The following is a 12,618-nucleotide window of genomic DNA, read 5'->3' on the forward strand; positions in this document are numbered from 1 at the left end:
TGGGATTCTATTCTGGCATGTAAATTGCAACAGAGAGCAGATCCCTAGAGAAAGGGAGCTCGCCCGTGCTTCTCTTGTCCCACGCAAAAATTCATATTTTGGAGAATTAGGACAATTCAGAAGCTCTCAAGTGCCAGGGCAGGAAGGACTGTATGGCCTCTGTGTCTTTAAAAGGGTCACTGGTCTCATCTGGTGACAACTGCCACAGTCCCCGCGATGGCCTTTGTTCTGGTCGGACTGCCCAAGGGACATGCCCGCTCCAAGTCACAACTCCGGGCCAGAGGGAAGAGGACCCGCGGCTCGGCCACCTCCTTCCCCTCCAGCTCCCCCGCTCCTCGCACGAGTCAGGAAGGAAAAGTTGGACGAGTGAGCCCCATTCTTAGGCTGTCAGCAAAGCGAGAGGCGGGAGAAGCCGCAGGGGAGGATCTGAGGAGCAGGAAGAGGAGAGGAGAGGCGCGGTCTCCGCGCGTGAAAGCGTGGGAAGGAGGGAGGCAGGAGACCTGGAGCGACCACCCCGGGCCGCCGCGGAGGGAGGCGGCTCCGCATCCCGGCCAAGGCAGGAACCGCGGGACAGCCGGAGGCAGAGCGTGGTGGGGGGCAGGCGCCGCCCCCGAGTCCTAGAGCCGAGCCGGGCGGCCCGCGGGGCGCGCGGGGAGGGGCGAGTGTGGACGCGGGTCCCGGAGGCGGGCCGAGCGAGCACAACCCACCGGACTCCCAGCGGCCGCGGCCAGCCTCCCGCCCGCCCGGCTGCGCGCACCGCGCCCGCCCCGAGCGCGCCGAGGCCCGGGGCGCAGGGGACCCGCGCCCCCCCCGCCCCCGCGCCCAGCCGCCCCCGCTCGCCCGCAGCGGCGCACCCGGAGCAGATCCCCCCGTTCGCGCCGCCGGCTGCACGCCGCTCCCGCGGCGCCTTCTCAGGCAGGTAGGGCGGCGGCGGGGCACGGGGCGCGCTCTCCAGCGCGGGGCGGTTGGCCGAGCTGCCTCGCCCCGGGTGCAGAGGTCGGCGGGGGCGCAGATGCCCCCCCTGCCCCGCGGCGCTGGCGACTCCGGGAGGGTGCGGGGTGCTCGCACCTATGTCGCGCGGGTCCCCAGCCCGAGTCCCGACGTGGAGAGGGGGGCGTGGAGAGGACGCTGGCGGTCCTTCCCCGGGAAGGGGACGCGGGGAGGTGTGTGAACGCGGGCCGAGAGCAGAAAGCCTCTGAACTCTGGACCTGGCCGAGGAGAGGCGACACTGGCAGTTTAGAGGGACCGGGGAGCCTGTCGTTGCTGCGGGAGATGGGAGGAGCCGCGCAGTCACCCACCGGGCCACTCCGGGGGGCCGCAGGGGGCCGTCTTCCTTCTCGTCCTCCTCTGGGGATGAAAAATAGCGACTACTCCAGAGAACAAAGATGTAGGGGCGAAGGTGGGCTTCCTGGCTGTGGCCTCTTCCCCCGATCCCACTGACCCCTGACCGCGACCCCCGCCGGCCCGTGTCCGCTCCATTGTCTTGGAGGCCCGGCCGCCACCCTGCGGGCCAAGTCGGCGGGGCAGCTGGGTACCCATCCGGGGCTGCTCGCGGCTCCTGCTCCGCGCGGCCTCCGCCCACCTCCCCCGGCTGGTAAAACCCACCGCTCCGTGGAGGCGCTGGGTTTAACTGGCACCTTGTACGCCCCAGAGGGAATGGAGATTGTCATCAAGTTCTCTCGGCGTGTCTGTCATTACTGAGAAGCTGTAGCGGCTCGCTCGGGCTCCGATCTCTGCTTTGGGGAGTGAGCCAATGCGTTCAAATGGTGTTACTCGTTTGGCACCTGGTAGAATTCTCTAGCCCTTGGAAGAGAAAGGATGGTGTTTTGCTCAGCAGGGCCAAGGAAAACTTAGCCGTTCTGAACCGGCCAAAGGAGTCAGGGAGCAGAAAGGCAGGCGCAAAGGCGGTCTTTATTCTGCCCCGCGCAGAAGCTCCCGGGGAGCACCGACCCTGTCTGGCTTTCTCCGAGGGTCTGGGGAAATGTTTGAAGTCTCTGTTCCGAGAAGGTTAAAATGCCTGGCGCATGTTTGCCATGGGCTCTTGGGGTGCTTACGAAGCTCCCGCAGTCTATCCATGCGTCTGCTAGTGATTTTCACCCAGAATGAAGAATGAGAACGAGAGACCCCAAGTCGTCCCGGAGCTCGGGGCATCAGAGCCGCACAGCTGAGGACAGGGCGCCAGCAGACCTACGTGAACCATCAAGTGTCCTTTTGCTGTGCTCTTGATGTTCTAGAAGCTTCTGAAGGTAATTTGTCAGCCGTGAGTTTAGGGTCCTCTGAAGCATGTCAAGTTGTCCGTTTCAAGTTTAGTTTATTAAAATGATGCAAGCGTATGTAATATGGGCTAAACATGAACAGCTGTGGTCCCTTGCCATAGGTAACCTACCTGTGTGAGCCTGTGAGGTTTATATTTGATGGGCTTTTTGGAAACCAGAATATATGACCTTGCTTTAGAGATAGCGTTAACATGCTCCAGGGACGTTTTACTTGTGATACAAATAGTCCATGTTGCGATGTTTACTTACAAAAGGAAAAATGAGTTTAACCAGGAAATTTTCATGTAGAGGGCACAATATTATGGTTTAGTTTATCTGTGTCCTTTGAGAACTGGGAGAGTGAAGTTTGCTCAGCACGTACTAAAATAGCTATTCTATGTTGAATGTGAAATAACCTTGTAAAGATTTTCCCACCCTTTGGTCTGAGAATGCTTGAAGACACAAGTTACGGTAGATACTGTGGCCGGCCATTCATGTGATCTGTGGGTAAGTCCGTGCTCCTGCACATAAAGGAGGATGTCCAGCAGATGGGAACCCACTGCAGGTCTCGAATGTTCTTTGAGAATAGGAACACTTCTTTCTCCTTAAGAAATCAGAAGATAAAAGGTGTTGAGTAAAAACATAATAACATATAATGCATATGGGACCCTAATATATATATGTGGACATACATGGGTGTATGTAACTTGCAGGTCATTTAATGTGTTAAAACCTTTGCGTGAGTGAGAAAATATATTTCCCTGGAATCAGGATATTTAAGAACAGTAGGAGGGTATGTGCTATGGTGAGTGCTGTGAATTGTGTAAAATTGATAAATCACAGACCTGTACCCCTGAAACAAATAATACATTAAATGTTAATTTTTTAAAAAATTAAAAGATAGTTCTGTATATTTGACCTGTGGTGAGTGGAGCACCTCAAATATGTACCTGCCTCTTTGGTCTTTCTACCAAACAGGAGCATTGGACAGGTGGGAAGGTAGAGGGTTTGACCATTATCCCCCTGAGAGGGAGACACATGGGGCAAAACACGGGGAGATGGTATTTTTAACAGCAGTGATCAGTCTCTTTTTCTCTCCTCACCCCTTTCTCCTGCGGTTCTCCTTCCCCCAACTCTGGGGCCATTCCTCTGTTCTGGGCTCTTCTCTGTACTCGAAGTAACACATTGTTCTATTCGAGTTTCAAAGAGCAGAGGATGAGCATGTCAAGAGAACAGGAAACCTTTCAATGAAAATTATTTAGTTAGTTTAATGATGCATATAATTTATCTTATGGGTTAAAGAAAAAAGGGCCAGGTAGTGAAAAAAGATGATTTTCATCCCAGGTGCATTGAGGGGAGGAAGCAGGCATGGGAAGACGAGTGTGTTTACCCTCAGAGATCTGAGAAGCTCACAGTAGCAACACTGGGCCACTTCTGAAGTCGTTTTCTCACCTGAGCTCTCACCTGAGCCTCTCAGCTGCCGCTGGAAGGTGAGGGTGGACGTGGCCACTCCTTCCACTCTCCCAGTTTCGCTTCCCCAACTCTGTTCCTGCTCCCTGTGGAGATCCAGGCAAAGTTCTGTGCCCTTCCAGAGCTCTCCTGCTGGTGGGTGATTGTCACATTGTGCTCTGTCTCAGGTCTTTTCACAGTGCCCTTGCAATCTCCTGCCTGGGGTGTGAACCTCCATAGGAATCTGGTTTATGCTTTCAGAATATTGAGCCCCGGGGTGCCTGGGTGGTTCAGTTAGTTAAGTGGCTGCTTCAGCTCAGGTCACGATCCTAGGGTCCTGGGATGGAGCTCCACATTGGCTCCCTGCTCAGCGGGAAGCCTGCCCCCTCTCCCCTCAACCTCTTCCCCAATGAAATCAAGAACTTCTACTCATTGGCCTCTTTAAGCAGGGACTTTTTTTTTTTTTTTTTTTCAGAGAAATGTGTGAATGATTTTTAGACCATGAGAAGTGATAAAAATGCATGAACAGTCCTGTCATGACATTTCCTGGGATGAACAGTCATTCAAGTACACAGAGAGTCAGGTGTGTGCTCCCTGGGCTGCCTAATTGAGATCCACCTGTATCCCCCCAAACCCCCACCCCCCCTCCGCCAGGAGCCTGGTAAGAGTGGATTTCCTGAGCCCTTCCTAGACCTATGGAATCAGAGTCTGGGGTGGGACAGAGGACTGTCCCTCCAGCCAGCCCTGAGTGACTTCCATGAACACTGCCTCTTAGAGCCACTGTGCCAAGGGCACTCCAGGGTTCACATTTTGCCTCCTCCCAACCAGCTAGAATCGCTTGTCCTTTCCAATGCAGACAGCAGCCTGCAGAGATTTCCCTCCTTGGTTGTTCTTGGGTTTGATTCCATCAAGGAGGAAGACCTCCCAGTAAATCAGGCCATTGGTTCTAGGAAAGCGTAGATTCACATTATCTAACTGTGGCTAAAAGGATACAAAGTGTTGCTGTTTTTTAACAAATTGTAAATTTCAAGTGGCAGGATCCTCTCAACAGATACATTTGATAGTCCAGGCTGGATTACAATGCTTTCTGTGTAATTGTGTTACAAAGAGCAGTTACAAATGACACGGACTTTAGAATTCCTGCAGTGCTTGTTTCTGTGGATATGGCGGAAGCTGGTTAGAGTCGTGGATACTACTCGCCTTCACTAGAGTTTCTCCTCCCGCCATCCAGCTGCCATTCAGACCCTGTTACAGAAACTCACCTGCACCCTTATCCCTCTGTCCCAAGGGTCGTTGATAGCAGACTCTCAGCGCTTAGCCATTCTTGGTTCCTTTGTCTCCCTCTCTGGCACTTTTCCCCTCCCACCCCCCTAACGTGGCTCCTTATCCTGTCCCTGGTGGCCCCCCTTCTCCCCGTCCATGTTGCATGAGGGCTTCTCTGCACTATCAGCCTGCATGCAGCCTCACCCCAGCAGGTCCTTGGTCTGCATACTTTCTGGTCTGAATCTGCATGCGGGACCACTTACCTGGATGTCCCCTGCCTGCCTGGCTTCAGTGCTCCAAGGGGAATTCAGGATACCTGTTCCTCTCAAGGGTTCAGCACCCCCAAGGGAGTTCAGGACACCTTTTCCTCTCAGGTGTTCAGTGCCCTAAAGGGAGTTCAGGACACCTGTTCCTCTCAGGGGTTCAGAGCTCCAAGGGGAGTTCAGGACACCTGTTCCTCTCGGGGTTCAGTGCTCCAAGGGGAGTTCAGGACATCTGTTCCTCTCTCCAGGTGGCCTCTCTCATTCCTGAACGTCACCCTCAACGCAGGGGTAGAAGCCCCATGGCAGGCCCTCCCATCCACTCTTCCCCTCCCAATCCCCAGGAGGTCTCAGTTTATCAGGTAGACATGGCTCACCATAGTCGTCTTCTTCACTCCGATCTTTCATGCGGAGGCTTGGTCAGTGTTCATCTCCTGCCAGGGCTCAGGGTTCAGTTCCTAACTTGGTGTTCCAGGCTGTCCCCTCAGATCTCGTCACAGGTGCCAGACTGATTGATCTTAAACGCCAGTTTGGCCACGAGGCCTCCTGCCACAAGCAATTTATTGTTACCCGCAGCTCCCCACACGCTCCTCCGCACAGCCTGCGTGGCCCTTCTTGACCCCTCCTGCCCACCCCGCAGCCTCCTCTCCTCTGTCCTGACTCTGATCTGCTACCTTGGACGACACCGAGTTGTAGGTAGTTTCCCCCCCAGAAGTTAGCATTTCTTGCTGCACAGACTTGATCCATTCTCTGGTGCGCTGGGAACGTGCTTCTTAGTCTGTTCAGTGGGGGTCAGATGCCACACATCTCTCCCCAGTCACCCCCATCCCATAGCTGTCCCTCTTTCAGCCTGTCCTTACCGCCTACACACCATGCGCTCCTCCTTAGGCTTCCTGCTCTGTTCGAACTCGAATGTCTGACTTCTGCACATCCTGGAGCATCTGCGTGTGTGTGTGTGTGTGTGTATGTGTGTGTAGCTCTCTGGATGTTATAGGAATGGATTTGATGTAAGCTCTGCAGAAACCAAGCTGCTGGGAGCCCTGGAAATGCCCTCTGGACATTCCGGCTGACCCTGCCCTGTGCTCGGAACACACAGAGCCCCGTCTCACATTTTACTGTGGCTCTCGTCTCTGCCACCATCCCAGACCCTGCCCCACAGATCCCTGTGACTGTGTCCTTCTCTTTCCCATGAAAATCATCTGTTCATCCTAGAAACCCGGAGAGATAGAGTAATTTATTCCGAGTTACACTGCGAGCTCGGGATAGATGAGGACTTGCGTAAAGGTCTGGTTATAAAACCTGTGCTCTTGTTACTAAGCAGAAGTTCAGTGTTTATGAGAGGACCAGACAGCTGTAGGCTGTGGACGAGAGAGAACCTGTAGCTTGTGGGGTTGCAGCCTGGGAGCTACACGTTTTATTCGTAAAGGAGAACAGAAACAAGACGATACAACACCACACACCGCAACAAAGCTGAGTGCTGCTGAGACCCTGCGGCCCTCCTAGCCCCCAATACTTGCTGTCTTGCTCTTTGCAGAAGATGGCTGCTGCGCGTGATCCAGAGGAGCAGCGGCATGAAGGTCATGCTCAGTGTAATTTATGTAGAAACTGACTTTATTGAATAATCATCATCCCCCCACCCCCAAAACTGGACATTTAAAAAGTAAGTTGTAGATTTGCTGCATTTTAAGAAGAAAACAATGAAGGTGGAACCCACATTGCATTCACTGAATGAATTGTGTTCATGGCTTGTTTCATGTCTCCTTTACCCACAAACGATTACCGTGGCAGGCTTCATCACAACCAGCAGTTTAAGTAAATTAAATCGGTTACAGCCCCCCAAAACTACGAAGGGCATTTTGGTTAAAAAATATGATTGAAGGAAACAACGTGTGTTGGAGAGGATGTGGAGAAAGGGGAACCCTCCTACACTGTTGGTGGGAATGCAAGTTGGTGCAGCCACTTTGGAGAACAGTGTGGAGATTCCTGAAGAAATTAAGAATAGAGCTTCCCTATGACCCTGCAATTGCACTGCTGGGTATTTACCCCAAAGATACAGATTAGTGAAAAGAAGGGCCATCTGTACCCCAATGTTTATAGCAGCAATGGCCACGGTCGCCAAACTGTGGAAAGAACCAAGATGCCCTTCAACGGACGAATGGATAAGGAAGATGTGGTCCATATACACAATGGAGTATTATGCCTCCATCAGAAAGGACGAATACCCAACTTTTGTAGCAACATGGACGGGACTGGAAGAGATTATGCTGAGCGAAATAAGTCAAGCAGAGAGAGTCAAGTATCATATGGTTTCACTTATTTGTGGAGCATAACAAAGAACACGGTGGACATGGGGAGATGGAGAGGAGAAGGGAGTTGAGGGAAATCGGAGGGGGAGATGAACCATGAGAGACTATGGACTCTGAAAAACAACCAGAGGGTTTTGAAGGGGCGGGGGGGGGGTGGGAGGTTGAGGAACCAGGTGTTGGGTATTAGGGAGGGCACGTATTGCATGGAGCACTGGGTGTAGAGCAAAAACAATGAATACTGTTACGCTGAAAATAAATTTAAAAAAAATACAAGAAAAAAGGTGTGGATAAAGGTGAGTTTGATGTTCAAATTCTCATAAGCTAAATTGAATTATGCATAAAAATAGGCATTTGGATATATTCTTTTTCTATAACTGAAATGTTGAATGCCTTCCTTTCACTTTTATTACTAGAATTAGTGTTTTAAAAATAAACCTGGTAGGTTAAAGCCTCAAGCATGTGGCACTGTATGCATTTAACGAACACATTTGAAATATTAAATAATTCCTTTAAGAATGATAAAGTCTTATTCAGGCATGCTCATTTTCTTTCTAATTTAGATTCTTGGTTAGAAGCAGCTGAGTTATGTGTGGTTGAGAGTCCCTGGGTAGAAATCATTTGATGAGCTCTCAAATCTTCTTTTAAAAAGTCTATTAATATGCCTTTTATCTTTATGATTTGGGACAGCGAGTCATTAGCTTTACATTTATTTCCAGTGATTTAAAACTAAATGCAAGAGCAAGACAAAAGAACTTTGGGATAAGAAATGAAGGAATTTTGTAGAACAGAATACCGAGAAAGATATTTTATATAGGCTGGCGGTGGCTGTGCTCATCTTATAGGGTGTAGAAGGAGACAAGTAACAGTTTTCTGGAGTGAAACAAAGACATTTCTCAGGAAGGGGTTTGCTGAAGCAGCACAACCAGGAGAATTCAAATAAGGATGGTAGATAGAGTTTTCCTAATATAGATAGACAAAAGAATCATCGAGGCAAGGAAATTACAGCCATAAGACACAGCACGAAGGCACAGTGCAGTAAGTGGTCAATAAGGGGGGAACTTGAGGTGGACCAGCATATGCTGAGATTCCAGATCTGCTTCTCACCCCTTGGGCACCATGAATAAGTGGGAAAAACTTTCTCGACCTCATCTGAAATGGGGTGAACAGAGTGGCTCTCTTGTAGGGTAAAATGCCAGATTGAATGAGATGCAGTTTCCTGCACAGGCTTAGCTCAGGGCCAATCACTGAGCAGAAGCTCTTTCAGTTCAGGTGGGGTTATCCTGCCTGGGGAAGACAGCAGTGCGCTCGGACTTGGGCTGAAGTTCCATTCTCAGAACGTCTAGGTGACAGAAGCAAATTGCAGTACTTTGTAAGAGCGTATCATTCAAGTGCTATGACAGACTTGAAGCTACTTACTAAGTAAGAACCTGTTGGTGACATCAACAGGGTGAAACCATTGGAGACAAAGATCCCACTAGCTTGTTGAAATAGTCTCGTGCCTGGTGGATCTTAAGAGAGTGGATTTTGAAATGCTGGGAGGAAGGACCCCAGGGGACGGACAGAGACTGTAAAATCAGATGTGGAGTGAAGACACTCCAAAGCAGCATCGCGGCTCTGCAGTCCCCTATGGTCATTATGAGGAAACAAAAGAAGTCACGTAGGAAAGGGACATCACACCCTAGTGTCTACCTGTGAGGTGACATTTGGTGAGGACGTGCGTGGGAGGTGGAGAGGGAGCAGAGTAAAAGAGTAACATGAACCCATAAGAAGAATGTCAGGATGGGACCTCATCATGACTGTGGGTTTGGAAAAAGTGCTAAAGACAATAGACAGGTTTTTGCAATGTTGGGAGTAAGAAGAGCAAGGCTGTGAATGGCCTCTGGGACTAGTGGTGTAAAAAGTAGAGATCATGGAAAGATGGATCTCCTCATTGTCATTTTGGTCCCCATTCTCTAAGTCAAAGAGAATGAGCTTAAACAAGGAAAACAAATGAGAATGTTGGACTAAAGCCCAAGGTAGATGAGGGTAATAAAACAAAAATTCGTGTATTGTAAGTGAATTCAGGTGACACTCAGGTGCATCGAATGCTGGGGAACAGACAGACCTGCAGGGATGTCCCTCGGGGTGTTCTTGGCAATCATGGGACGTGATGGAGAATGACCAAAATCATAGAGAGCCAGGCAGGTCAGATGTCCTGAGCTTCATAGAACATCCTAGAATCTATGTACCTATAGACTTGTGTCTTGATTCGCATCAAAAATAACACATTATTATATTATGTACACACACTTATTCACAAATAATTTTTAAACCATTACAAAAACACAAGGAACCAGAATAGTTCACAGAAGTCAGTCATTACAGACTCACCTGACTACTTACTTGAAAAGATAGTTACAATGAATGCTTCGCTTTGCTCCTCTGTAAAATTAGGTGAATTAATTTCTAAGGTTCCTATTTATAAGAATTTATGTTGGAGTTCAGTTTTGGGTTTGTTTTTGTTTTTGTTTTTGAGATTTACGTGCATCAAGTATTTTTTTTTCCTAGTGGCAAAACAGGAATAACAAAGTTTATGACCATAACCATTTTTAAGTCCACAGCAGTATTAATTGTTGTGCAGTAGATCTCCAGAAGGTTTTCTTGCAGCACCACTGAAATCCTGTATTCATTGAAGAGCAGTTTCCAATTTCCCTCCCCTGCCTGCGACCCTTGCAACCACACCCCACTTTCTGCCTGTACTTTGGACTACTTTAAATACCTCATATAAACAGAATCATGCCACATTTATCTTCTTGTGACTGGTTTATTTCACTGGGCGGAGTGTCCTCAAGGTTCATCTGTTTTGTAGCATTTGACAAGATTTCCTTTTTCTTCTTAAGGCTGAATAATATTCTGTTGTTTGTGTGCACCCCATTTTGTTTACCCGTTCTGCCGTCAATGGACAGTTGGGTTTCTTCTCCTTTTGGCAGCTGTCAATACTGCTGCAGTGAATGTTGGTGTGCAAATATCTCTTTGAGATTCTGCTTTCTGTTCTCTTTGTGATACATATATATCTTGAAATGAGATTGCTGAATCTTATGATTCCATTTTTATTTTTTCCAGCTTTATTGAGATGTAATTGACATATACAATTATGTAAATTTAAGGTACCCAGCAAAGTGATTTTATGTGTCTATATTGCAAAATGATCATCGCAGTGTCGTTACACATCTGTCACTCGTGTTGTTAGAACTGTGTGTGTGTGTGTGTTGAGCACTTTAAAAATCTACCTCTTATTTGTAAATGATAGTACATTCTTATTACTTATATAGAATATAGTAGGGTTAACTGTAGTCGCCATGCTGTACATTACATCCCCTTTGCTGTGTGGAAATTTTAAAGTTTGCTTTAGTCTCATTTGTTTATGTTTGCTTTTGTTGTCTGTGTTTTTACTGTTATATTCAAGACATCACTGCCATATCCAAAGTCATGAGGCTTATCTTGTTTTCTTCTAGGAGATTTATAATTCCAAGGCTGTGTTTTGGTTTTAAAACTATTTGGAGTTGGTTTTTGTGTATGGTATAGAATAAGGATCCTGCTTCATTCTTTTACATGTAGGCATCTGGTTTTCCCAGGACCAGTTGCTCCAGAGACTATCTTTCCCTTATTAGGTTGTCTTGGCACCCTCATTGAAGATCATTTAGCATTGCACATGAGGATTTATTTTTGGGTTCTGTATTCTGTTCTATTGACCTATTCCTCTGTCTTTATGCCAGTACTATGCTGTTTTGATCATGTAGGTTTGTAATACATTCTGAAATCAGAAGAATGAGATTTCCAATCTCTTCTTTGTCGGGATTGGTTTTGCTCTATGGGGTCTTTTTGGATCCTGTGAATTTTAGGATAGTCTTTTTATTTATGCAAAAATACTATTGAGGGGGGCATCTGGGTGGCTTAGTGAGTTAACTGCCTTTAGCTCAGGTCATGATGCCAGGGTCCTGGGATCAAGCCGCATGTCTGGCTCCTTGCTCAGCAGGGAGCCTGCTTCTCCCCCCCCCTTTGTCCTTCAGCCTGCTTTTGCTCGTTCTCTCTCTTTCTCTGTCAATTAAATAAATAAAATCTTGAAAAAATGCCATTGAGATTTTTATAGAGACTGTATTAAGTCTGTAGATCACTTTGGGTAATAAGGACATTTTATAATATTAAGTCTTCCAATCCATCATCACTGGTTGTCTTTCCATTTATTTATGTCTTCTCCAATTTTTTTCAACAATATTTTACAGTTTTCAAAGGACAGGTCTTTCACTCTCTTGGTTAAGTTTATTCCTAAGTGTTTTATTCCTTTTGATGCTATTGCAAATGGTATTATTTCCTTAATTTTCTTTTAAAATTCTTCACTTCTAGTGTATGAAAACATAACTGCTTTTTGTTTGTTGATTCTGTATCCTGAAAATTTGTTGTATTGGTTTATTACTTCTAATTCTTTTTTTTTTTTTGTTTTTTTTTGTGGAATCTTTAAGGCTATCTACATTGAAGAGAATATTGTCTGTGAACAGAGATAATTTAACTTCTTCCTTTCCAGTTTGGATGTTTTTCATTTCTTTTTCTTGTGTAATTGCTCTGACTAGGACTTCTAGTACCCTGTTGAATAGAAGTGGTTAGAAGGGTCATCCTTACCTTTTTTCTGGTCTTAGAGAAGACGCTTTCAGTTTTTCTTCATGGCATATTATGTTAGCTATAGTCTTTTCATGTATGACTTTGAAAAAAATATTGTGGGAATTTCCTCCTATCCCTAGTTTGTTGAGCATTTTTATTATAAAATGGTGTTGAATTTTGCCAGATGCTTTTTCTGTCATTTGAGATGATCATGTGGAATTTTGCCCTGTGTTCTACTAATGGGGTGAATTATTTTAATAGATTTTCAAATAGTAAAATGTTCTTGCATCCCAGGAGTAAATCCCACTTGGTTGTGGTGTATATTGATTTTAATGTGCTGTTGAATTTAGTTTGCTAGTATTTTTTTGAGGATTTTCCATCAATATTTACCATGGATATTGGTCTATAGTTTTCTTTTTATGTGGTATCTTTGGCTTGGTATCAGGGTAG

At 47.2% G+C, this 12,618-nt stretch overlaps 1 protein-coding gene across 2 annotated transcripts in view; it reads left to right on the forward strand.

Moving 5' to 3' along the window:
• The first annotated feature begins 874 nt into the window (after positions 1 to 874).
• The window catches only part of MYO16 (myosin XVI), a 596,952-nt gene continuing 585,208 nt past the window's right edge, over positions 875 to 12,618 (forward strand). Inside the window, exon 1 of one of the 2 annotated variants that reach the window (XM_045978501.1) lies at positions 875 to 919. The gene's annotated coding sequence lies outside the window, so the exon portion shown is untranslated. Of the gene's footprint in view, positions 920 to 3,686; positions 3,746 to 12,618 lie in introns of those variants that run through there. The other variant, XM_045978500.1, reaches the window with a different exon arrangement.

This window comes from Meles meles, chromosome 14 (genome assembly GCF_922984935.1).
Source record: "Meles meles chromosome 14, mMelMel3.1 paternal haplotype, whole genome shotgun sequence".
NCBI lineage: Eukaryota > Metazoa > Chordata > Mammalia > Carnivora > Mustelidae > Meles > Meles meles.